This window comes from Chelonus insularis, unplaced genomic scaffold (assembly GCF_013357705.1).
Source record: "Chelonus insularis isolate UGA/USDA-ARS -01 unplaced genomic scaffold, ASM1335770v1 contig_94_pilon, whole genome shotgun sequence".
Lineage (NCBI taxonomy): Eukaryota > Metazoa > Arthropoda > Insecta > Hymenoptera > Braconidae > Chelonus > Chelonus insularis.
The window spans coordinates 3,186,495-3,211,679 of record NW_023276783.1 but is presented as its reverse complement, the minus strand read 5'-3'; the positions used below and the strand labels follow the sequence as shown (position 1 = coordinate 3,211,679).

Below are 25,185 nucleotides of genomic sequence, written 5' to 3'. Positions count from 1 at the left end.
ATGAGGGTGGCACAGAGGCGCCGGCGCTAAAAGAGTAGACACAGAGTCGATAAACACTCAGGGGGCGCCCCCTTTCACACTGTCGTCTGACTTATTCCCCTTTTATTTTTTCTACTTTGTTCCCTCGTGATGGAAAAATCCAACACCCCCGTGAAGCCCAATGACATAAAACGCAACGGGAGTGATTGTTCCCGCCTGCTAAAAGCTATGAGGACGACGGATTGCAACCACAGGGGTGAAAAAGTACTTTCTAGAGAAATTAACACGATTATTAAATCCTCCATCACACTAACACTCTCAATATCCTTTTAAATTACACCTTAATTATCAAACAATTACCTAAACACTTTTTTCAATTTATCAGAAAAAAATTACTCTGTCTATCTGCTGTTGGAAAGCATTATTTTATCAAGGATCAGGTTGGATGTGTCTGTGACTCACCACATGTTTCTCGGAAACTCGAGCGCCAGGATATACCAGGGAAGCATGAGATCCTGTTGAGGATGTAGTCGTATTTGAATAGTCGTGTTGTGGGCAAGCGAAGTTGGGGAGAGAAAGGTTGTTACGTAGCTCGATACACGTATAGACATGCCTCTAAGTGTAGAGTTGTTGGATGTGAGTGGGGAGAACACGTTTTCAGGACGAAAGGATTCATCGTATGGCGCCAAACGCGGTCTTCGTGACGCGTAGGACAATAGAGTTCTCGATTGAGGAGCAGAGCAGCAGAAAATCCGGGTAGTGAACAGAATCGCGTGCGCTCTCCCCCGCTTACTATCAAGAAGAGGTGAGTCCATGGACACGCGACGGAATCACGCAAACTACATCGAAAGTCAGCGAAAAAAATTGCTCCGATCACCCACAAGAGTAACAATAGAAATTCAATCCCATTATCTGGTGAAGTTTATGTTGGTAAATATCGTGTCTGTCTATAAAATACTGAAATAATAAAAGATCGTTTTTTTCAGTGTTTTCTAGTATTTTTTTTTTGGTTAATACTGATGAAAAGTCTAGGATTACTGGCAAAGAAAAACATGCTATCGTTAGACAATGGGCAACGAGCCAAAGCCGCATGGTTTCCAAGAAAAACTTGACTCACTTTATTTTCAGATTTTCTCAACGCTTTCACGGTCAGTTCAAGGGTTTTCCAACTGCTGTTTCATTAATTTTTATTCTTTAAAGTTCCAAAAAAATCACCGACAAATTGAAAAAAGATGTCTTGTGCCAGAGTTTTTCTGTTTATCAATCATTTTTCCAATTCAACAGAACTTTGTAGTTGATGAATTCTGAAAATTTTATAAAATTAGAAATAGTGAGTAATACTTGGTCGTTTTATTTAGGAAAAACAAGATAAAAATGTGAGCAAACAAATGAAAATTTTTTGGAAACGATTAATGTAACGTATGCTTATATTTTCAAAACATTTTTAAGAAAAAGTAGTATTAAAAATATTAAAATCATTATCTATTAACATAGAAGACCATATCTTTCTTTTTAGAAAGTATAGAGAAATTATTATTATTTCACTAATCTGTTGGAACCCTCATGGAGGTACCCGTTGATTCAAGATGATAAAATTTAGCATACTCATAGAGATATTAGGTCATTTCTAAATACATAAAATATTCTCAGCACTAATTATAAAATATTTTGTTTAGTATCTCATAGAAAAAATGTCTAAAACGACCACTTAAATGATTAAAAGTATAAATTATTTCTCATAATTACTTAGCACTATTTACCTAACTAAGTGGTGTCCACTATTAAAGGTCATATCTTCATTTCTAAATCTGCTTTCTATCAACCAAAGTCATCATGACTTTCTTATGCAATCATCAAATCAGCAAATCATCTCTAATTGTAAGTCTTTATCAGTAATATGGTAGAATAAATCTTAACAATTAAAACATGTTTGTATAGACAGGCTTAAGATAGTACATCTTGAAAAGGATCTGTACACAACAATCAATCTTCTTACAAGTCCACGTTGGTAAATTCTTCCCTCCTCTTGAGGACACTTTTCTTATTCAGTAATTTTAAATGCAAGAATTAATCGGCAAACTTCAGTAAAGATCTATGGATTATTATTATCCTGATTGATTAGAATCATTTTAAGAATCTAGATGTTGATGATATTAATTAAACTGATAATAATATTAATGATGATATCAATGATGTATATTATTTACATTGATTATTCCAGCATAGCTTTTGCTTTCATGAATTCAAAATATAACAGTTCTAATCTCAATAATGAGGACGAATATTCTGAAAACATTGGTTTGATTCCAAAACATCTAATCAATATTCTGAATCGATTAGTATTCAATATTGCTATTGTAATTTCATGATTGTTGGTTTGAAACATGGTTTCTAAATTTCAAACAATATTGCATATAATTTATCATGCTAAATAAATTTGAAAAATACATCAATGACATTGTAAATATAGCACATTTTTAGGCAGCTTCACTAGATTAGTTTAGAAAATTTAGAACTCTTCAATGATGTACCAATCAGAATCCCCTTTGAAATCAGAATCATTGGGAAATAATGAGTATCCACTGATTAGCAGTTATAATAGAACATAGAAAAAAGAAAACTGTTTGCAATAGAGCTTTTCTTTGATAGTAATATGAATGCTCTATTGTAAATACAATACACAGTCTTTCTACAGAAATGGAACTCTCCTGTAATAGAGGAGGCCGTTTAAACAGAGAGAGAGAGAGAGAGAGAGAGAGAAAGAGAGAAAACCACTCGAGTTTGTTATAATTAAACCCTACTGTGGACATCATTTTTTTAGCATACCATTTATTCTAATAATTAAGAGTTTATATCTGAAAATTAATGGATATTTTCTTTTTATTGATAATTTCTATTAGATTATTTTTGAAGATTCATTTTTCTGGTCAGAGAACAAGATAAATTAATGAAATCAAAAAAACATTTGCGAATTATTTACAAATGGAACTTTAGCTCAGATCTGCTCCAAAAAATTTTTGACATAATATTAACCATTTGTAAAGACTTAAACTCGCTGTTCTAATTAGAAGGTATTAACATAAATTACTCCACACTCATAAGTGATTTTAAATAAATAAAAAAATTTTTCATAGAGCTTTACTTGTAAATATTCATCAAAATTTCCATTTAGATAAAGCTGACGACTTTTCAGCAGTTAAATAACAGCTATTATCAGATAAAGTTAATACAATCTAGTAGAATCAATATAATTCATGCAAAAAAATTGGCATGCTACAACATTACTAAGCCTGTTATTTTAGGATATAACTTGATGAATAGTTTAAATGGATAACAATCTAACTAGATGAAGCATCTAATTAACTTAACACCATCATCAGATCTATATTTTTATGTCGTTACGAAGATTTCTACGGTAATAAAATACTTATACCTGGTAATAATTGTCTAAATTATCCATGAGATACTTTCGAAAGACGAGAATCATTGGAAATGATGAATATTTCTGAAGAACCATCAAACAACCAATTAAGTAACATCTTTTTTTTACATAAAACATTCTAATAAACAAAAATTCAACCTACTTACAGATCTTTGTTACCTTCTATGAACTAACTCTACCGGCCTTTGAATACCATAAAGCAAACACACCGTAACACTATAAAAATCGTCCATTTTTTTTCAGTAGATTCTATCGAAAAATATAAAAAAAACCAAAAGTCAGTAGGATTAATGTATTAAGAAGTTGATCATTATGTTTCAAAGTTTCAATGTACTTTGCGGCAGCCTCCAAGGTCTGAGGAAATGAAATAATGGGAACAAATGAGCAATGAATCTTTTGTACAGGATGAGATAAAGTCACTTTTCTTTTAGTAATTCGTCAGAATGGCTTCCTTGAAGGAAACAAGGACATTCTTACCCTCATCCGGTGGTCTCCCGGATCTATCGTTTCCCAGAAATTCGTTCTCTTTACTTCAAGAGAACCCTTCGGATGTTTTAACTGAACCAGAACCTTTTGGATGAACTTTTGTTTGTCTATTTATATAATGCGTGACGTGAAATGTGATACGTGCATTGACGATGCAAGAAGCTTCAAGTTGTATTTAAGGCGCGGAATGAGAAGGATAAATTCCAGAATGTGCTGCGCCCATCGTAATGTACTCTATTATTTTCCGTCTATTAATTCTGACTCATCTGAATACCGAAGATCAAATGAAACGTGTTGATTGCCGGTATTTAAAATAGTTATCAAGTTGGAGTGATTAATTTTAATGACAAAATTACATGAATTAATAAATGATCAAAATTAGAAACAAATTATGAAAGTATCAGATTTTATGTTGGATCTTTAAGTTTAACCTTTCGTCAAGGTCACGGAGTCTTTGCTGCACACTTTCAACATGCAACTCTGTATTTATATATGTTTAAGAGCGTTAATTCGATGCTAACAAGAAGATAAACGTTCCTAAACCTTCAAGGACTTCAAGTTACTCGTAAGATTTGAGTTGTTAAAAACCTTTTCCATGTCTTTCAAGGACTCATTGAATTATACACTTTTTTATACCTTCCAATGCCGTTTTCGCTATGTCATGCAAATTTTTTGCAATGCATATTCATTATATTGAAGTTATTATGATTGAGATGAATGATAAAAAATTGTCGCAAGACTTTGATGCTTTGGAATGTTATACTTGTTGGCAATTGTTGCTATTTCAACATAATACGCATATGTTGGATATCTTTGTTTAGTTTCAATGTCCATCAATCCTTGATACCTAGTTCATTTCATCATTGATGTTGATAGTATTCAGTGATCACCATGATGATCAATGACCGTTTCCATCTTTAATGGTAGTTATTTGTCATTAATTCCATTTTACAATGAGCTTTGAAGTGATTGATGTGAACTTACTCTTCATTAAATAAGAGAAACTTTCTTAATTAATATCTAATGATATTCCATGATTTATTTGGGATGGTTTTAAAATATAGCTTTATCATTCAAACTCTTTCCTTTGGATTAATTTAGTCATCAAGAAAGTGATGCTTAAACAACTTTGCATATTATAGTTTCAATATGATTCGTTAAAATTATGTTCATTACTTTTGAAAATGCTTTCAGAATCATCAATGAAAAAAATGATCTCATGGGTATTGACTGAATTTTGTTTTTGATTTTAGATAGATTTTTTTTTCATCATCAAAGATAAACTAATGATTGTCATTGTTATTATATAATGTTAAAAAATAGTTTATTATAAAAATTCGAAATGATTGGAGTTTGAGCAGAAACCTAGCTCACTCCCAAGGGTTCCAAGTATCCAGGGATTAACTCTTCAAAAAATTTATCTACTTTCATGTCTTGACTGTTAACAATCAATAACCAAATATTTTCAATCCAAAAAACAGCAGATTTTCTACTTGCCACGTAACTGACCCTTATAATGGATCATTACCATCAAATAGCAAAGGGTCACACCTTCATTGATCAAGTTAAGAGGGTGCCGAGCAGTACTTTATCCCCTCATCATAATAATTTTACACAATTATTTATAGTTACTGATTACTCTATAAATACATCTAATTATCAAGAGAATTCATGAAATAATTTTATTTATTAGCTTAAAACTTGATGTCAACAAAAAGAAGATACATTCTTGAGCATAATCATTCCGATACGAGCAATCATAAGCAATCAAGAGTTATCGTTGATTCCAAACACCCTGAAATTTTTCTGAGGGGTAAAAACCCTCTTGGTAATCTCATATTGAGAAGGGGTCAAAGAAGAGGGATAAGTAATTCGCGATCTTGTTCATTAGCCTGTGCCACAACGACCAATATGGCTGCCAAAGAGGGGATGCGCGCGCTACATTCGCCCCTTTCCGATCTCAAGGGAAGCGACGATCAGCTGCTCGATCGCTTGTTATACATCACAAGCCACTTCTTGCTCTTCCTCTCTCTCTCTCTTCACTTTTCTCCTTCTCTGATGTTCCCTAGAGAAGATAGAAATGCTTTTCTCACTCTTTCTCTTTGTTCTGACGAATCGCTGCTGCCACCTACTTTTTTATCCTTCTCTAACACATTGGATACTGACGGAGAATATAATAGAATACCATCTCTGTATTCTGTATGTGTTTTCTGGTAGTACGAGTAACTTAATCCTTCTAAACAGGCTTTACTTTGTCTTTCCCAACATCAAGCGATGAAATAATTGTTGCGTTTGAAATTCTCTCTGTTCGCAGATATAATCGCGATGACAGCCAAACAGATGAATGTGTCTATAGGCATTCAGACCACAAACTTTATCGATTATCTATTCCGTCAAAACGATTTCATCAGTAGATTTTCAATCGATTATGGCCTGAATTTGTTATGTAACTCACTGTCTGACTGATAACAACACTTTTCACTTTTCTAGAAAAAATGTTATCATGATTATTTATCGAAGCGGAAAAATAATTATTTAAAGAAATGTTGCGCAATATTTTTACAGAAATTGCTATCATTTATTATTTAAGCACTGGAAATATTTATTTTCTCTTGGAAGTTTTTTTAAGTTGAATCAATTTTAAGATAGTTTGATTGCAATAATTTTTTTCTGAGTTAATTCAGATTAATTTGCATTTAACAAGTACCTCAAATACGGAAAACTTATGCACCAACAGACCATACTAAAATTCAAAATTATATCAAAATTTCTTTTTTTTCGAAAAAAAAATATCGATTTGAAATTTAAACTTTGAATTATTCTCAATCTAATGTGGATTGCGATCAAAATAATGATACTAAACTATATGAAGTAAATCTTTAAAAAATTAATTCGAAACTTCGTATATTTCGAAACAAAATAGAGTGCTAAGTGTTTAAACCTGAGGAAAAAAATTATCAATAATGATTTTACTTAATTCTCTTGAAACAAAAAAAACCAGTTTTTTAAAAATTTTTTTTTTGTTGAGAGTTATTTAATAGATTTAGTCTGAATATTTAAAAAAAAAATTTCTTCCTACATGGTCATGTGTGATGTTACCTTAATAAAATTATTTGAACATAAAAATTTTGCTTTCTATTAAGACGTAATCACTTATTTATATGTTTGCATTGTTGCTCAGACTTTCGGAATAGATTTCGAAATTATTCTGTACAAATACTCCTTTTTCACCGCTGTCATTGATCTCCAAGATATTGATTGTGCATAAATTGAAGTTTAAAAATGTAAAACTTAAGCCGTTTTTGTAAAGAAAAAAAAATGGGAATAATTTAAAAGATATTTTTAGTAAGCTTGAAAACCAAAGTAAATCTGTATTATAAGACGATAATGAGCGTGAGAAAACATTGTCCAACTTTTTACGTAGGATTCTCTTATTGCAAGGGATTCTTCTAGGGGTGATCCGCGGATTCAGGTATGAATGACGTGTGTCAAAAAATGTCTCACGTTGCTGAGGGTTCAAAAATGTAACACGTATCCATCTCTATTCTAGTAATCTCTTTAATAACAGTTTTTATTTCACACACACGATGGAATAATTTGAGGGGAAGTGGCTTCAACAATGTCTTCTAATTACGAGTCAACCGGAAATTGAAGATCCTCAAGTGAATCTTGTGTAGTTTACTAGTTAGAGAAACCTTCTCATGAATTAACAAGAATAAAAATTTCTTCCTTTCAAAAAATTTTTGCTGACGCCAGTTTTTATTTTTCTTTACTCTGCAAGAATTTGCGAGTCACGCGAAAGTGTTGAGTATTGTGTTTTAAAAGTCGAGTGAAACTTTCTCGACGCTTTCACGTGACCAAGTGTCGATCTCGCAGTTTTACTATGCTATATGGATACGGTATAAAAATTTTTTCCCATCGACAACTGTCTTTAGATTATCAGTGATCATTTAGAATACATTATTTTTCAGTTAATTTATTAAGAATGGCTTTCAAAAGGTGTTGGGAATAAAATTTCTAATGCACCTGCGTTTTGAAAACAAATTTATTCTATTTGATAATCATTTTTACCAGTTTTTTCGGTTTTAACTGCTATTCAAAAACAGAAAAGTGGAAAAACAAATTAGCTTAATGCTTCAAAAAATACCTTAATTAATTTTTTCATGGCTTTAACTTAGACATTGATTTTTTGTTCTGAACAACATTTTCACTTTCTATGTAACGATTCTCTAATATTAATTTATTTAAACAATTTAGTGTAGAAATTTTACTATTGCTGTTTTATAGATATTAATCAGCATTATGATCACAAAAATCATTAATGTTAAAATTCATTTTTATGAACGAGTAATATAAAAAAATTTCTTAATACTCAGAAATAATAATTAATCCAATTTAAACGACATGAAATGGCATTTAAATATAACATACAAAATGGAATATGAAAGAAAAATTTTTATTAAATTTTATAGTTTAATATTTATATTAAATATAAATTTAAACTTTATTATCTTTCTCATAAAAGAATTTTATATTTGTAAATAAAAAAAAAAATTTAATTGTAAACATAAATTTTTTAATTAAAATGTCTAAATCAACATCGGAACACTATACAAACAATACAAAAGAAAATAATTCCGATAAAAAAGAGCAAAAATAATTCTGTTTCTTTGATGAAAGGAAAAAAACTTTATATATAGCTTCCAGACATCTAAAAATCCCCATCATGAAAGGAGGAAACGTTTTAACTAGAAGGGGAAGCTTAATTTCACACTTCAAACCTGTGATCACGCCTCGAAGTCGTTAACGATGAACTTAATTAATACGTTAACCTCACACATCATTAGTCCTACCTAAATACGAATGAAATCATCATGAAATGATTGAGTGTTCATAATGAGACTGCTTCTGGTAATGGCACGTTTCTTTTTATTTTTCTTTCTTTGTTTCCTATTTTAATCTACAACCATACATATCTGCATGTTTAAAATGTCAATTGCCATATTTACCTGGCAGCAATGAAAAACAATTAGTCGATAATTGCTAATTGCTAGATTTTAAAAAGAACATTTAAATTCACAATAAGCAAGCATACTACAAATTCCAATGGAGTAATTCGCTATTTTATCGGATTCATCGTGTCATTATCATGACAACGACAGTTCGATCAACGTGTCTTGATGATGATAATAAGCACTGCTTAATCGAGATATCCAAGTGACTGGAAATTTTTTACTGAGTATTTAACGCCAGTTGATCGTACACTCGAGACATGCATATGAATGAGGCGCCAAAGGGAGCTGCTCAGATCAAGCAGGTTTTATAAGTTAAAAATATTCTATAATTTCTATTGCTTGAAAAAATTAAAAAGATCATATTATATGGCAATACTTGATTATTTCCAATAATTTTAATTATTGAAATAAAACTACATGATTGAAAAAAAAATTAAAAGCTCTTTAAGGAAGAAAATAATTGTAATGATGATGATCATATCGTATGAGTTTGAAATTATTATTGGACTTTTTTTTAAAAATGTCGTCTTCCTGTTTATTTTCCATCAAGTATTGAGTCAAGTTATTTATATCATGAATTATTTATTAATTATGTTATTGACTATGCTTGAAGTAAGTTAAAAGAAATAGTCAATAATCACTGATAGCAGATGATATAAAAATGACTTTATTAAGAAACATATTAGACTAACTTTTAATTGATTAAAATTTTTATTATTATTTAAATAAAATTATTTTTACTCATTATAAAAAAAATATAATCATTGAATTAATTAACTAGGAAATGAATTGAATATTCAAACTTTATTAAATTGTTGGATAAATAATAAAAAAAAACACTGTTTTGGCAAAATTTGGAAATAAAAATGTTTCTGAATTTTATTCGTTTTTGCATAGTCATTAATTATTCATAAGAATTAAATGTTAGTTATTCTAGACATTATTAGTGTTATTAAAAAAAAACGCATGTAAAAAGGAGATTTAACAATGTTGTTTGAAATGAATGTTTTGAAAAACGAAAATTATTTCAAATATTTGTGTATGTTATATATGACGATGTGAAATAATAATGTCCCAATTATACCACTCCTTTTGCCTATGTAAATATAGTATTGCGTCAAGTGACAATAATAAATGACTGTTAACTCTGACCTATACAGAGTTAAGCATTTAGATTATTCGAAAAATATGCTAAACATGAAATTTATATGAATGACATCTAATTCAAATGAATAGCTCAATAGTAAGTGTGTGTATATAGTTAATGTATATTGCATATTTTTCAAACAAATTATAGAATAGAAATTTTTTAATATTAAACAAATTCCGAAAAATAAATTGTGTTACTAAAAATAAGCATTTTTAGAGATTCTTCTGTGTTATTTTTTATTTAATAATCAAATCGTCTTTATATATGAATAAAATAAATTGTATTGATTGTTCATAAAATTAATATTTATAACAATTCAATACAAAAATTATAAAAATAAAAAAAAATTTTCAATAGTTAAATACGAAGCTATTGAAATTTTTTTTAAATTATAAATTAAATTAAGTAGTTTAACGAGCAAAATGAATAATTAACAACATCGAGTTGCGATTATTCTAATTATTAACAAATCATAAATTCAAAAAAGCTAAAAATTTAATAAATACTCCAGGCTAATATTTTTATTTGTTATATCGATTAATGTTTTTTCCACTAAAAGTATGTTGCCAGTTTCATGTGGTAAATCGAGTCATACAAATGTTTGCTAATTTTTAATTTTAATTCTACAACTTTAATTAGTGATTGAAAATAAAAAATAACCAATAATAAAATACTGACTCAATAATTATTTTTTTCAAGCAATTAATTTGAAAAAAATATATATATATATTTTTAGAATTAAATAAATATATAAAAAATATACAACTAATAATTTTAATTGCTGCAAGTTTTAATTATCAATTCTCTATAAAAATTCTACAAATCCATATTACTTAATTAATGCATTTTTTTCTCATATGAGCGAGGGAATCTGTTCATGTATTTGAAAATAGACAATCAGTTTCCCGGTGATGCTCACGTCATTCAAGTTCCCCTCATAGCCTCTCTTTCTATACGCCACGCAATTACAAATTCCCACAGTGTCGAGGGGGACTCGAAAAACCCCCTCACAATATATATACCATACAGCACTTTATAGATGCATATAGCATATAGGGATGTACACAAACCCCTCGAAACAAGCCCTTAGTGTTACACAAAGTTGGCAATCCGTCGTCCCGGGACCTGCTGATATAATGCAACAGCTTGGAAGACTTTCTACTCGTCCTCTTTTGCTCACCCCAACTCTCTACTCTCCATATCTTTTTTCTACGCTCGTCAATATGGATCAAATCTACTCTGTAAGCAGGTGCCACTAGACTAATTAAATTATCATCGATTCTCAGCTTGCCATATTAAAAATCGATTATCATTCTTTTTTTGCTCAACATTTGACATGTGGAACAAACCAATATATAATCTAGCACTTTATAATAACTGAAGACACTCTATCAATATTTCTTTTTGCTAAAAAATGCTTTTATTATGTATACCTGCCATTAGAAACAGATATAGGTGCTCATTCAATTATGAACGCACTATTAAAAATTTGGTATTACATTTAACTCCATTTTGAGACCAAAAGTAGTCTGTAAAAGGCTACACTACACGAGAGTGTGTTTTTAGTTGTCGAATTAAGATCATAGTAATAATTCTCGCTCAGCAAACTTTGCAATTATTTTTTTCTTTTCATAAACAATACATAATTAAATCTCTCTATTAATTGAAGGACTATTGGGTTATGAAGAATATAATATAATAATTTGTTCCAAATACCAAATTATGTTTACTTATAAACGATGATTAGGACATTGACTTTTTACACCGAAAAAAGTAAATATTTACATCATAATAATTATCCACTCATAATAAATTAGAGAGGGGTTATTAGAGAGAGAGAGAGAGAGAGAGAGAGAGAGAGTTTTATTTAAAATTGAAAATCATTGTCATTACAAAGTTGACTTAATTAACTTTTATTATTTGAAAATGTTTAAATATAAACAATCTGATATTTAATCATATTTGATTCAATTTTATTTGATATTTTAACCCTGAAACTGTACATGAACTGTCATATGCATACTCCAAACAATTTTTCAACTGACATACATTTCAGCAAATACTGTCCTTGTGGACTGTGTTTTTTAAAATTCACACAAATATAAAAAAAAAAAAAGGAACGAATGATATCATATGTGTATCCGTTTTTTCCTATTCAAATTTTTATCTTTTTTTATAAAGTTGTTTACTTTGATTTGTTATTCCAAGTAAAATTAGAATTTTAATCAAGTGAATGTTAGATAATAATTTAGTTATCAAAATGCATATTAATCAAATTTCTATTCCTTGAAAAAAAAAAAAAAAAATTTTCCACACTAAAAATAATAATCGTGAGCAAAACAAATTCTTATCATATTTAAATTTCCAATAATTATCGAAGACTATTGAGTCTATTGATTTATGTGTCCGACAATATCGTGTGTATGTACTTTAGAACGATAATAAATTTATATCAGTTCTTAAAAGATTAAAATATTTCGATATGAATCACATAATTTTTAGCTTGAAAAGTTAAGACTCAATTTATCTTCAAGTTCGTTTCTTGTACTCATTATGTTCTCATTAAATGCATTCTCTCTAATTATCCATTTAAAACCTATCGTGTTCACACGATTTTCATGGGCTAAGTTTTAATTAGTTTTATCTGTTTCTCTTTTAAATTAATTTTTTCTTCTCCAGTCTTATTGTTTTTTAAATGTATCTGTGTTTAAATCTCTTTAATGTTACAAATTTCTTACACTATTCAGCAAAGTAACCTTTTATTTTATTCATCCATTAAATTAATTAACTTCAAAAGAACTTAATTTATAAATATATTCGATATTATTCCAAATCATTCTTTTGTTCAATCAAAGTTATTTATGTTTGATCAATTTTTTGACTCAAGTTGCCAATCAAATAATCAAGTTATGGAAGAAAACTCTTTAATTGATCTAAGAATTTTTAGTTATTCAAAACCTGATGTATAATAAGATACACAATAAAATATAAAAATTATATTTATTTGAATAATCATTATAAATGATTAATTATTATTTTGATTTCGTACTATATTTTCTAGGTATGTTGAATAATTTGAAATATAAAATAACAGTTGATTATTAATCATGTGGACTTGATAAAGAGTATCAAGGATCAATCTCAACATATGCTCTTGCTAAAGAATAGATCAATCCCATTGGAAAAGAAAAATTGAGGACAAAATACATTCTAATCTTTTGATCCTATCAATTTCGAAACTTACGGTATATTTTACCAAGTACGACCCAAAATAATCTAGTAAAAAATTCTTTGCTACTCTGATAAACTGAGTACAGGTTAGCAAGTGAGAAAAAGTTATCATGGTGTTCAATCAAAATCTTACTACATCATAATTTATGTTGTATATTTAATAATTTAGTATTTTCTAACATTGTTTCATGTCCTATACTTTCTGATATACTCCATAATATATTTTTAAATGATTTAAAGTTTTTTGAAAGTTTCCAGAAAGGTCTAGAATATTCGTAAATTCAGAACATTACAGAGTATTGGAGAACCCTTTCCCTATCAAGAGTTGATTGATCTTCAATGAATCCATTAAAGATTTTGATGAATCAATAATTTTAAACGACCTATAATATTCTCTATGTTTCAATAAAATGTGAAATATTCAAGTATGGAATTTAATTCTCATTTTTCGTTATATATCATTTAAATGAGAACCACCATGAGATAGATCCAGTGCTTTATTTTTTTTCTTTTCATTAATTATAAATCCCATAATTCTGACAATCTTTATATATTATACTGTAGTTTGCTGATTTTAAATTTTATAATAATAACAAAATCTTCCATTTTAAAAAATCCATTAGCACTCAGTTTACTACACTATCGTAATAATTTTTATTGGAATTTTATTCATGCATAAAAAGTTTAAAATTAACTAAAAAATAATCCCTGAAATATTTTAATCGCTGTAATAAACAAAACTAAGATAGATAACTATCTATAAATATCTCATGGAGATAAATAAAAATAAAAAAGAATGCATGAATTATTTTCAGTTGTTTATAACAAACAGCAAATACGGGCAATTAGAAAAAATTTTCTCATGAGATTCATGAAAATGAATAAAAATAGATTTCTTTATACTGGAAATATTTTGAACCATTGAAAATGATCTTAAGTGGTTGAGGATTATTCATGATGTGTATTAGAATAGTTTTAAGGTTGGGAATGTTGAATTCAGAGGGTTCCCACCCCGTTAATTCTACCTGTAGTGTTGAAGAGAAAGAAAAGTGAGAAAAGGTAAATAGGGAGAAAATCGAGACATATGTCCGAGGATATCTTCAACCTTTGACGATAAATATATAAATTAAGTATTAATTCTTAAATAGGATGATACTATAGATTTAAATTGAACCCTTTTATCTTGTAATATGATAGTCATTTACTTTTAAGACACCCGTTACACAAGCTAACCGATCCGTTCGCGTAATATTATAGTTCGGTGAGCAGCAATCTAGGTTACGCCTTCCCCCCGTTGATTCATAAGAACTGAGCGGGTTAGAAAGAGCAAGAAAGTGATTAGAGGGAGAACAAGTCCCCCTTATATTGTGTAGTCGCGCGGGATTATTAAAAATATCATCACTTTTTTTTATCTACTTTGGTAGATTATTTACACTACAAATGTTGAGTTTTTTCTTTTAAAAAAAACTAGAGCTTGTAAGAAGAGAATATATACTATGTTAAATAGCTTGTAGAAGATAAAAATAATAGTAACAGGGAACAAGCAACTACTTTTTTGAAGATACCTTTTTGAGAAGATTTTTTATATTACTATTTGGAGTATTTGATTGAAAAACTACTGTAAAAAATTAAATAAATATTAAGAATGGATTTTTCAATCCAATTTCAAGTGATATTTTAATTTAGTTTCATATGATGTAATTTCATTGCAACCTGCGTCAAATGTCTCAACTAAAAAGTTAGTCATCGAAAAGATGTCTTAATTTTTTTGCTCCGAAATCGATGTGTTATGTCAAGCTGATTATTATATCTCAGCTAATATAAATGATGTCTTTAAAAATATTTCAAAAAAACTAAAACGACATTTACTAAATATTAATGGAAATAGTTTCAGTGGTTCAGGTTTTTTTGTACTCATTTCAATCCTAAAAATTTATAAGTTCGGAAAGTACGTATACAGGAATCGTTTATTAGGAATAAAATATTAAATTCGAAATTTAAAAAACGCTTAAACATGAACAAATATCCATTGCGTGGTTTGAATATTTACAATAACTAGAAAAAGAGCTGGTGATGATCTTTGAACGACTGAACAAATTTTCATTAAATATCCATAGTTAAGAACAATCCGAATTAAGCCAGTTTTTAAATAAAAAAGTTTCATGGGATCAGTTGACCTATTTGGAAGCTACGATCCCATAAATATATAAATAAAAGCATCGAATTTATTATTCTTCACTGCAAATTTAAAGTATAGTAAAATAACATATCTTAAGTGTGTTTAATAATAAATTTTTATGTATAAACTATAAAGCCTTCACGAAAAGAATTTACCTATCTTAAAATTTTAGTATCATGCAGGGTAAAATTTAACCCGGTACCCGGATGGCTCTGAATTTAGGAGTAATTTTTATTTATTTCTACTTTCTGTATTGTAGTCGTTTTTAGAGACAACCACAATAGAAAGTAATATTTAAAGCTTTAGGAATAAATAATTAACTTGAGTTCTGTCTTATGGAACGGTGTGTTTCTCTTTACGCGAGGGGAATAGAATATGGTCATCAACGCTCAAAACACGCAACATTTCAAAATTCAAATCAACTGTAATAAATTTGTTTTTCGATTTATTTTAGTATTAATTATAATACTTGTTAGGATAAACAATGAATTATTTGGATGCTTTTTAAATGCTAAAATTGACTTATTTTTAACTTTCAGAGCGAACGAAAAACCTGTTGGTTTTCACTCTATAAATCTCAACGACAGATTAAGTGGCTTGAATTTCTTTTTAAGCCTGCGGATTTCATATCTCAGATTGTAAGATTGCTTGATAATGACGGTTATCGCTATCAAAATGTCACAATGATCCACGCACATTATTTTTGAAAAATGAATCAGTAAATAAAACTGAAAGTCATTATGAAACAGTAAATATTTTCTCATTTTTAGAACAGAAGCTTTAATAATTTAAAAATTTATTCCTAGGAGTTTTTTTAAGAAAAAGTATCAATTTATTTATTCTCAGTGTAATAATAAATAAATTTCTATTACGTTAAATGAACATTGCTAAAAATTCTTCTATTAAAGATAAAAAAAAGGAATATTAATCAAATAATATTGAACGATATAAAAAACTATACATAAAAATATTGGACCAATTCAATTCATCAGTTAATAATTCTCAATAATTTTTATTAAAAAACAAAATAACACAAAAGCTGAAAAATAATTTGCACACTATCACTTATAATCACGTGTATCATTCGACCTAGATAATCCAAATAGACTTTATGAAGCGTTCAACAAAAGTTGATGGTTCAATAACCAATAAAATATTTATTGCCTGCTATAGATATTTGTCTGGATCCGACGTGATAGAAATATGAGATTTTTTAACCCGTCCATAAATCAAATAACCGGATGAGTAATTTTTCTTGTACCTTTTTCTGTTTTCTTTAGCGTTAAAAATACACTACTCCAACAATGAGTCCGAATAAAACGAGTGTCAAAAATCAGGATAAAGTCAATCAGAGGTGGAGCGAGACAGGGGAGACGAATCGAAATGAGAGAAGCTCGCACGCACTCTCCAGGGTGAAATAGGGCGGGTTTGTATTTAAACGGATACTCTAGTTTCGTCTTTCTCTTTCGCATTATTAACTTATATGTTCCTTACCCCTCTACGTACAATAGTCGTGGCACGCTTCGTAGTTTTACTAATTCCATTAGTGATATATATGTGACAACCCCTCTTAAAAATTCCATCTGAATTACCATCCAATTAATTCTTCATTCAAAAACTTTCTTTCCTGATTCACTTTATTACTCCCAAAATTTATTCATTACTTTTTTCTGTATATTTAAACTGATGACATGAAACTTTTTCATTTTGAACGATTGATATTTAATTATATGTTGTTAACAGTTACCATCATCAAGCATCCGTTGGATCTTTCTTGAATGAATATGTTTTCTTTATTAGATTAACTCATTATTTTTTGAACCTAATTGAGTTAATTATATTTTATTAATGAAAGGTATATTAAGAGACAGTTGTGATGGTATGGAGCCATTTTTGTCACTCATTTTCACCTAAAATCGTATAATACACACAGAGAACAAGATTGAGTAAAATTTAATTCTAAAAATAGTGTAGATAAGCTTCACTATTCTACGGGGTAATTTTTTTATACCTAAATATCAAACTAATATTTCTACTCTGATGATACATAATTTTATTAGATGTATATAAAAGAAACATTATAAAGATAACTTGACACGTTTATCTGATTAACTTTCCATGGAGTTAAATGTACTGGAATTGCCATTATTAAAACCAAGTAATTTTTAGTTGGCTTGGTAAAAATGCCTCAATTTTATCTTCACTCACTAAAAAACATTTTTAGTAAAAATCATAATTAATATTAAAACCCAACTGAAAACAATCAAGTCGCGGTGAAAACAACAATGAATTTATATTTTTTCCAACAATGAACTAAATTTATTACAGAAAGAAATATACAAAAATGTATATAATTGTTAATTATATATGCAAAAAAACACTTTTAACAAGTAACGAATAAATCGAATTGGATTTGATCAAATTATAACATTAAATCCACTTACATCTCAAACATGCAAAAAATCTACATTTATCTACACATTTTTGCTAAAAAAAATGTTTCAAAATTTCTGAATACGTAGATTATAATTCAAGAAGATACTTCATCATTATTCACAAATGTTTTCATTGTTTACACTAGAAAAAGAACACGTATAGTTATCAATTCTTTCTCTGAATCTTAAATATAATAATCAAATTATTTTGTTCAATAATTAATTAAATATTCTCAAATATTAATTGCAACATATTTAATTTCACTATTTTAGTGTCAAATATAAATAAATTCATTATCAATAATCAAAGACTATAAAAATATGACAAGTTCTTTATTATTATATTTCAAGTATATTTTTTTAATGAATTAAATGGTAATATTAATTTCCAGGTCTGATTATTAAAACTTTTATTTCTCATTACAATTTGTCTATTATTAATCAACAATATTGCCAATTATATGATGCTGTTTTACTCTACCTGCTACATATAAATATATTACTTACCAATATTTTATCATAAATTATCTGCAATACTCATTTATTTATTGAATATGATTTGTCTTATACTGTTAAGTCTATATTCTGTTCGTAAAAAAGTACCTATCAATATTAATACATTATTAATATTTATGTGTTGGCAATTGAAACTAAAGATTATGGGATTGCTAAAAATAACCAGATCAGAATAAAATCCTGCCGCCTAAATGATTTCGATTTTAGTTCGCATACTTTTAAAGCTTATAGACATCCTCTTTGCTCGCACAGGCTTTACGTCAGAGAGCTGTAATTGGCAGCAAGTGGGCTGCTCCGCAAATGGACTTTAATTCCATTTGCTCAATAAATCGACTATATAGTGAGATGCCTTGTATCGATAAATCCTTCCATGCTTGGCTGGATTCAATTTCTCCAGACACAAAACGTGCAAAAAGACAAAATAAAATTGAATATACTCATCGTCACTTTAGTTACAATATTATTTAACTTCATCGTTGGATGAATGCCAATTTTAGTTTAATTAAAATGAAATATATTTCTGATGATGAAAAAAAAAATGGAAAAAATTAAAAAGGAATAAATGACGGAAGAAGTAAAGAGCATTCAATTAACGGGTAGGACTTTGATAGCCAATAATTTGAGTTCGTGACGAGAAGGAAAAATGATTTTGTGCGGTTTGTACGGGCAATTTGTGTGATGCTATAATTTTACGGTTTGCCCGTGTACGTTTCGATTTTTTATGCAACGCATTTCCATAATGATGCATGTAATAAATATTAAAGGGACAAACTCATAATTTCGATTTTAAAATCATGTTAAACTTTATTATGTTGATTTGAACTTTTCTTTCTTCTCTTTAATAGAAATTAAATGTAAATTCAAAATGAATGTGCACAGAATATGTAAACGAAGGAGAAATATTATCTTGAAATTAAAGCATATGTACTTAATGAATTGAAGACTTTTATTTCATTTTTTAATCGAATCATTTAGTCTTTTAAAATAAACTTATGATAGAATAAAGAATAAGGAAAAGAAGATAAGCCATAATATTGCAGATGTATCAGATAATGGCATAAAAATAAAGTAAGGTATGGAACCACATAATTCGTCTTCCGAATTAAATTAGAATTAAACAAGTGGGAGAAGATAAGCATTAACGTTCATCTCTACTCACCACCATTACATCCAACTGGTGAAAGTACAAACAATACAGCAAATCTCAATCTTTGAAAGTGTTTTATTCAAACACAGAAAAAGTATGTAAATATGATGTCATCCATTTGATTAACATTGTAGACACTTGTAACACGTTTCGAAACAAATTCATTGATTAATCGAGGAACAAACTGAAGCTACTGATAAATTACCCTGCAATTCACTTCCAACCGAGTAAACCGCACAGAGTAAAATTTATCTTATGGGTAAGCAACTTTTACGAAATGAAAGAGAAAATTTGACCATTTTGCAGGATAAATTTTACTTTGTCTATGCAGGGTATCCCGATTACCCAGAATCATAGAATAATTTTTACCTAATTCTTCTCTTTGTGTGGTACGACTTATTAGGTTACCGTCAAGAAATATTTCTTTAATGTAATTAATATTATTTCAATGCAATAAAATATTTTTTAATAGTTGAAAAAATTATTTCAGTCGATTACACTAGCGTTTTGTAATAATAAAGCATCTCTTCAATCAATGTAGGTATTTTGAATTAAATTTCATCATTTCAAAGGAACAATTATCCCTCAAAATGTTAATTGTAACTCAATATTTTTCTCAGTGTACGCTTTTACTGATTTGAATCCAGAAAATACACAATCAATGTTCCTTTCTAGACTAAATCAGTAAGAATTGTTTCACATTAGTGTTTATTATGTCTATTTACTGTTTTCTGATGCCTAGTCAATTACTGATTAAATCAGTCTTAAGCACTAATTTGCCGTAATCGTCATTGATTTATTTCAACTAACTGATATTTAAATACATGAAGATAAGATAACAAGAACAATTCCGGTATAACGCCAGTAAATTAGAACTTTATCAGTTCGTATTTGAATAATGGCTACACAAATCTTACAATTAGAATTATTTGTGTTCTTTATCACAAAAGGATTTGTAAATTAGCCTAATAGATTGAATGACGTTTATTGATTTTCATTCAGCATTTCATCATTCTTAACTTTGTATAAATAAGTTTTCTATGGAACAAAATTTTGGAGTAAAAAATTACCGCAGCAGCTTAGATTCTTTTCAATCAACAAGTTTCTCAGTGTATCCCATTGGAGCTTTTTCAAACAAAATACAATGAGACTTAAATAATTGATCCAGTTAAGAAGAAAAATATTGTGTTATAAATTTAAATAAAAAATGAATTGATTCATTGATATATTTAGTACTTGTAAATTTGATAATTGTGTGTATTCGAGTAGTCAACATTTGTAAGAATTTAAAATACACACTTTATTCGGAGTATTATATTGCGTTCATTTGTGTATATATAAACTAGTATTTATCAATAAACCTTCCTTCGATTTATATTCCACGTAAAATACTAGAGTAACGATGTTATTTATGATGACAGATTTATTACTCTAATCCTTTGTTATTGTTTCAAAGATTCTTTGCGGCTGTGTGGCCTTGTATTGATAAATTTGTAGAAAATTTTTTCGCTTTTATTAAGCACACAGTAATTTAAATCCTTTTTTTTTGTATCAGTTAAATTATGTTTTTTTTCTTTCACGCTCTAGATAAATTCGTGGAAAATACTCGACAGATTTCTACAAAATGTTCTAATAATTTTCATGGGAAAAACTAATTTTGTTCATATCAGCATTCTTTGTCAAATTTATTTAAGTACTTTTTAAATGCTCTTTAAATATTTTTGTAAAATTTGATTTTTTACAAGAAAAAAATCATTAAAATAATATTCTTTCATTTTATATAAATAAAATAACTGTTTAAAAAATGCTATAAGTACTTTACTCATCACAATTCAAAACTAAGTGATCGAAATCACTGTACAAGAGTTAGCTCCGCTATACCTATATATATTTAAATTTTTATTAAATAAAATTATTTTATGATGATGAAAAATTTATTCTTAGAATCATTTTTCGTTCTTTTAATATTTGTTTTCAACAACTAAACTATTTCTTATAAAACGTAAGAATCAATGTAAATGTAAGTTTCTTTACTACTCATCCAACAATTGCAAGGAAACATTTAACTTTATTATATATTATATAATTTATTCCTATTTAATGTTTTATCTACAAAGTTACAAAATATTACCTAATAAAAATGACATTGGTGACGTGAATACTATTAAACGCTGCATGGTGCATCTTTCTAGGAATTTAACCAACAGACGTACACAACTGTTTTTCATATTAGCATTTGAAAATAAAACTTTTAACCTATTGATGCAAAAGTTCTTTCTAAATATATCTGCAACAAACTATTTACTCTTGTCGGTACTAGAATATTTTTCCAACAAAATATTATAGGAAGTTATCAACTATTATTGCTGCATTATCATTTTTTTTTGTAAAGACTTACAACAAGGAATTTGTTTTACATATTTTACTGCTACGTACCATCAAATAAATTTTAATACATGATACATCTTTTCATTCATTTTTTTTATGTGAATAGAAGTTATTACCATGCATTAATATATTTTATTAAAGAAAAATTCTTGTATGATGATAATAAAACTTTCTTAGAAATTTACCTTACGAACAATTGCAAAATTGCTTACTAAATTAGTTTATGGATATTTATGGATATAACTTTAAAATAGTTACAACTTTTATGTTTATATAAAATTAACATTTTAATAATCAATAAAAAATGTATTCAATTTCTATGAAAATGTTTTACCTCCGACGTTGATCGTAAATCATTTTTATTTATGAACGCGAATTGCCACTCTTTTAATAAATTATTACTTAAGAAATAAAAAATTGATGCTTTCTTGTTGAGTATATAAATAACTAATTAACAATTGATATAAATGTGTTTGCTTATTCTTGTATTTAAACATTGTAGCAGTTGATTTTTACACACGAAATATCCAAAGAACTCTTGAGTCTTTCTAGTTCCCTGATATATTTTTCTCGGATAAATACTCAGAATGAAATTTCAGTCTCTCGGAGTCTCTGAATGAAAGACTGATCTGTAAAGCAACCAGTAGAAGTTGGAAGATGGCTTATTAAGGGTTCGGCGTATACCTGAAGAACATATTGTGATCCCAAAAGCAAAAGAGAGCAAACTTTGATTTCTAGAAAGCTACAGAGAGAAAGACTTGCAAAGATTTTGATGCCTAATGCCTTGTTCGCTCACTTGTTGGACTGATGATGAGCGGTTTTAAGTCAATTGAGCAAAGTTTGCCTACCTCTACTTGAGAATTTGGACTTTAAAGAAGTTAAACAAAGACAAAAAGGATTATATGCAGAGCTTCAATTTCAGTCCAGAATCTTTTTTACTTGTTCTACTTGGAGGCCCAAAAGAACATCTGAAAGAATTCTGAGCAGAAGAATTTCAGAGCAATTTTCAACTCCATAAGGTATTTACACGAAAGTCAGACACTCTAGATCCGATTATCAACATTTTTCCATCCGAGGTATCAATAAATCAGATTAGGTCTAATCTGGCAGATTTTCCGTAAAGAGACCTTCGTAGATCGTTTCAAAAGACTACAATCGCTGAGATTTCAACTAGAATTATTCTGTGAGAGATAAATTCCTTTGGAAACAAGATTAGCACATTGTTGACTCAACATTGCACTGCAAATCCAAGTGTTAATAATATGAAATTCCATAAACAAATTATAGATTTTTCACACACTATGAAACGTGTAAATAGTGTCTACAAATCATGTATAGTTTGTTGACGGACATTTTACATTAAACACACTTTACGCATGTTAATTTAACACGTTTGTGAAATCTTGGAATTTGCAGTACGGTTTTCAACCTTGGTTCAATGGTGAGCCTGGACTGAGTCATTATTGCTTCTTACAATTAATGAAAAACTTACATTTGTCAATTATTTTGTATGTCCCTATGATAAAATAATAGTTTAGTTTTGAGACAAAAGTCCTTTATTGATAATTACACATAAAAATAGAGATTGAAATTATTCTGCTCACCATGAACAATTGCCAAAGACTCATAATTTTAAAACGGAAGAACTCATTCAAGAGTAGATAGATAAGTGACTACTTCAAGAGTGTTGTCTTGAGATAAGTGTAGGGGTGGACCCAAAATTAGAAAGGGATGCGTTTAGGAGGTTTGAAGATTGGAGAGGGCGTAAGAATCTATACATATATATATTTATAGTATATAGAATGATTACATAACAATTAAAGTTCACATTGTAGAGTATTATAATAATAATGATCCATAAAAGTTGTATACAATTGTTTAAATGATATGTTAACTCGATTTTAGTTATTTTGATACATTTTTAGTTTTAGAATCCGAATCCATCGGTTATTTTCTATAAAACTACTGGTTCTAAATAAATTGTTTATAAACAATTTAATTTGTAAGCTCGCTTTTTTGGCCGAACTATGATAGATATGGAAAAGTTATTATTGAGTCGACATATTATTTTAAAAATTGTATATAGCTAGCTCTTATGGCTAACCTATGGATCATGAAATACCTCAATCTTCACGAAAAAATCGTACAAAAAAAATCCGAGAGATATGAAATTGAGCACGATAAAGGTTAAGAGACTCTCAGAAAGATTGGAAGAGATTCTCAGACCCGCTGAGAGACTGAAAATTTTATCCTGAATAAGCAGAGAGTAATCGTTCAAGCACGGAAACGATCAATGAACACTCAACAAGATTATTACGAGGATAAAATTCATATCAATACATAAAATTAATATTTTAATAACGAATGTTAATTCATACAATTATATTTTAAATATAGTTTTGAAGATTTTATATAATCATTAGGTATTTTCTTTTTGCTTAGAATCAAACTAATCAATCAATATCATTTTTTCAAATCAGACATGCTGAGAAAGTTATACATTAATCATGGTAATTCTAAAGAACCTTTTTATACCTAATTTAAACATTTTTTTCTGATTACAATTATTTAAAAAAAATGTTTAATTCCGATATGAACGGAGAAGAGAGGTCGTCAAGTTGATAATTAAGTAGGAACAAAAATAATGGCTTCCTCTCATTAAGACATATTATCAGTTGTTTTCAATTATTTATGAACAATGAGAATTTATTGTTCGATGTAATGAAATATCAATGGTTATAAATTTCAATCTAAGTAATAAGTGTATCTGGTATAAAAAATTCTTGCATTCAACTAAAATAGACAACCTGCGTAAGGATCGATGGTCACTCCCACAGAGACCAGTTAACCCATTAACGCCTACAAGCAACACAGCAGGGGTGAAAACTTGTAATCCTTAAGATTCTAAAAGTTAAAAAAGAACCATTCCCAGAGAAAAATTATTGTCTATTGTTATGATAAAAAATGAAAATTCCTTTCTGAAAAAAATAAAAAACTGTAATTGCTAGAATATTTTGTTAGTTTATAATTTTCCGGAATAATATCGTAATTTGTATCGTATTTGCTATTGATAAAAAAGAATAATTAAAATATAATTCTGTATCGAAGATAAAGTCAATCTCCTAAACTACCGACTCATTAGAGATTGTAATAATATATTTGACATTAATATATTTACTTGTCATGTTACATATTTCGCATTTCTTGTATAACAAAA

At 28.4% G+C, this 25,185-nt stretch overlaps 1 protein-coding gene across 4 annotated transcripts in view; it reads right to left on the bottom strand.

Moving 5' to 3' along the window:
* The window catches only part of Rab26 (RAS oncogene family member Rab26), a 164,452-nt gene that overhangs the window by 76,551 nt on the left and 62,716 nt on the right, over nt 1-25,185 (bottom strand). The gene's annotated exons all lie outside the window — the stretch shown is intronic.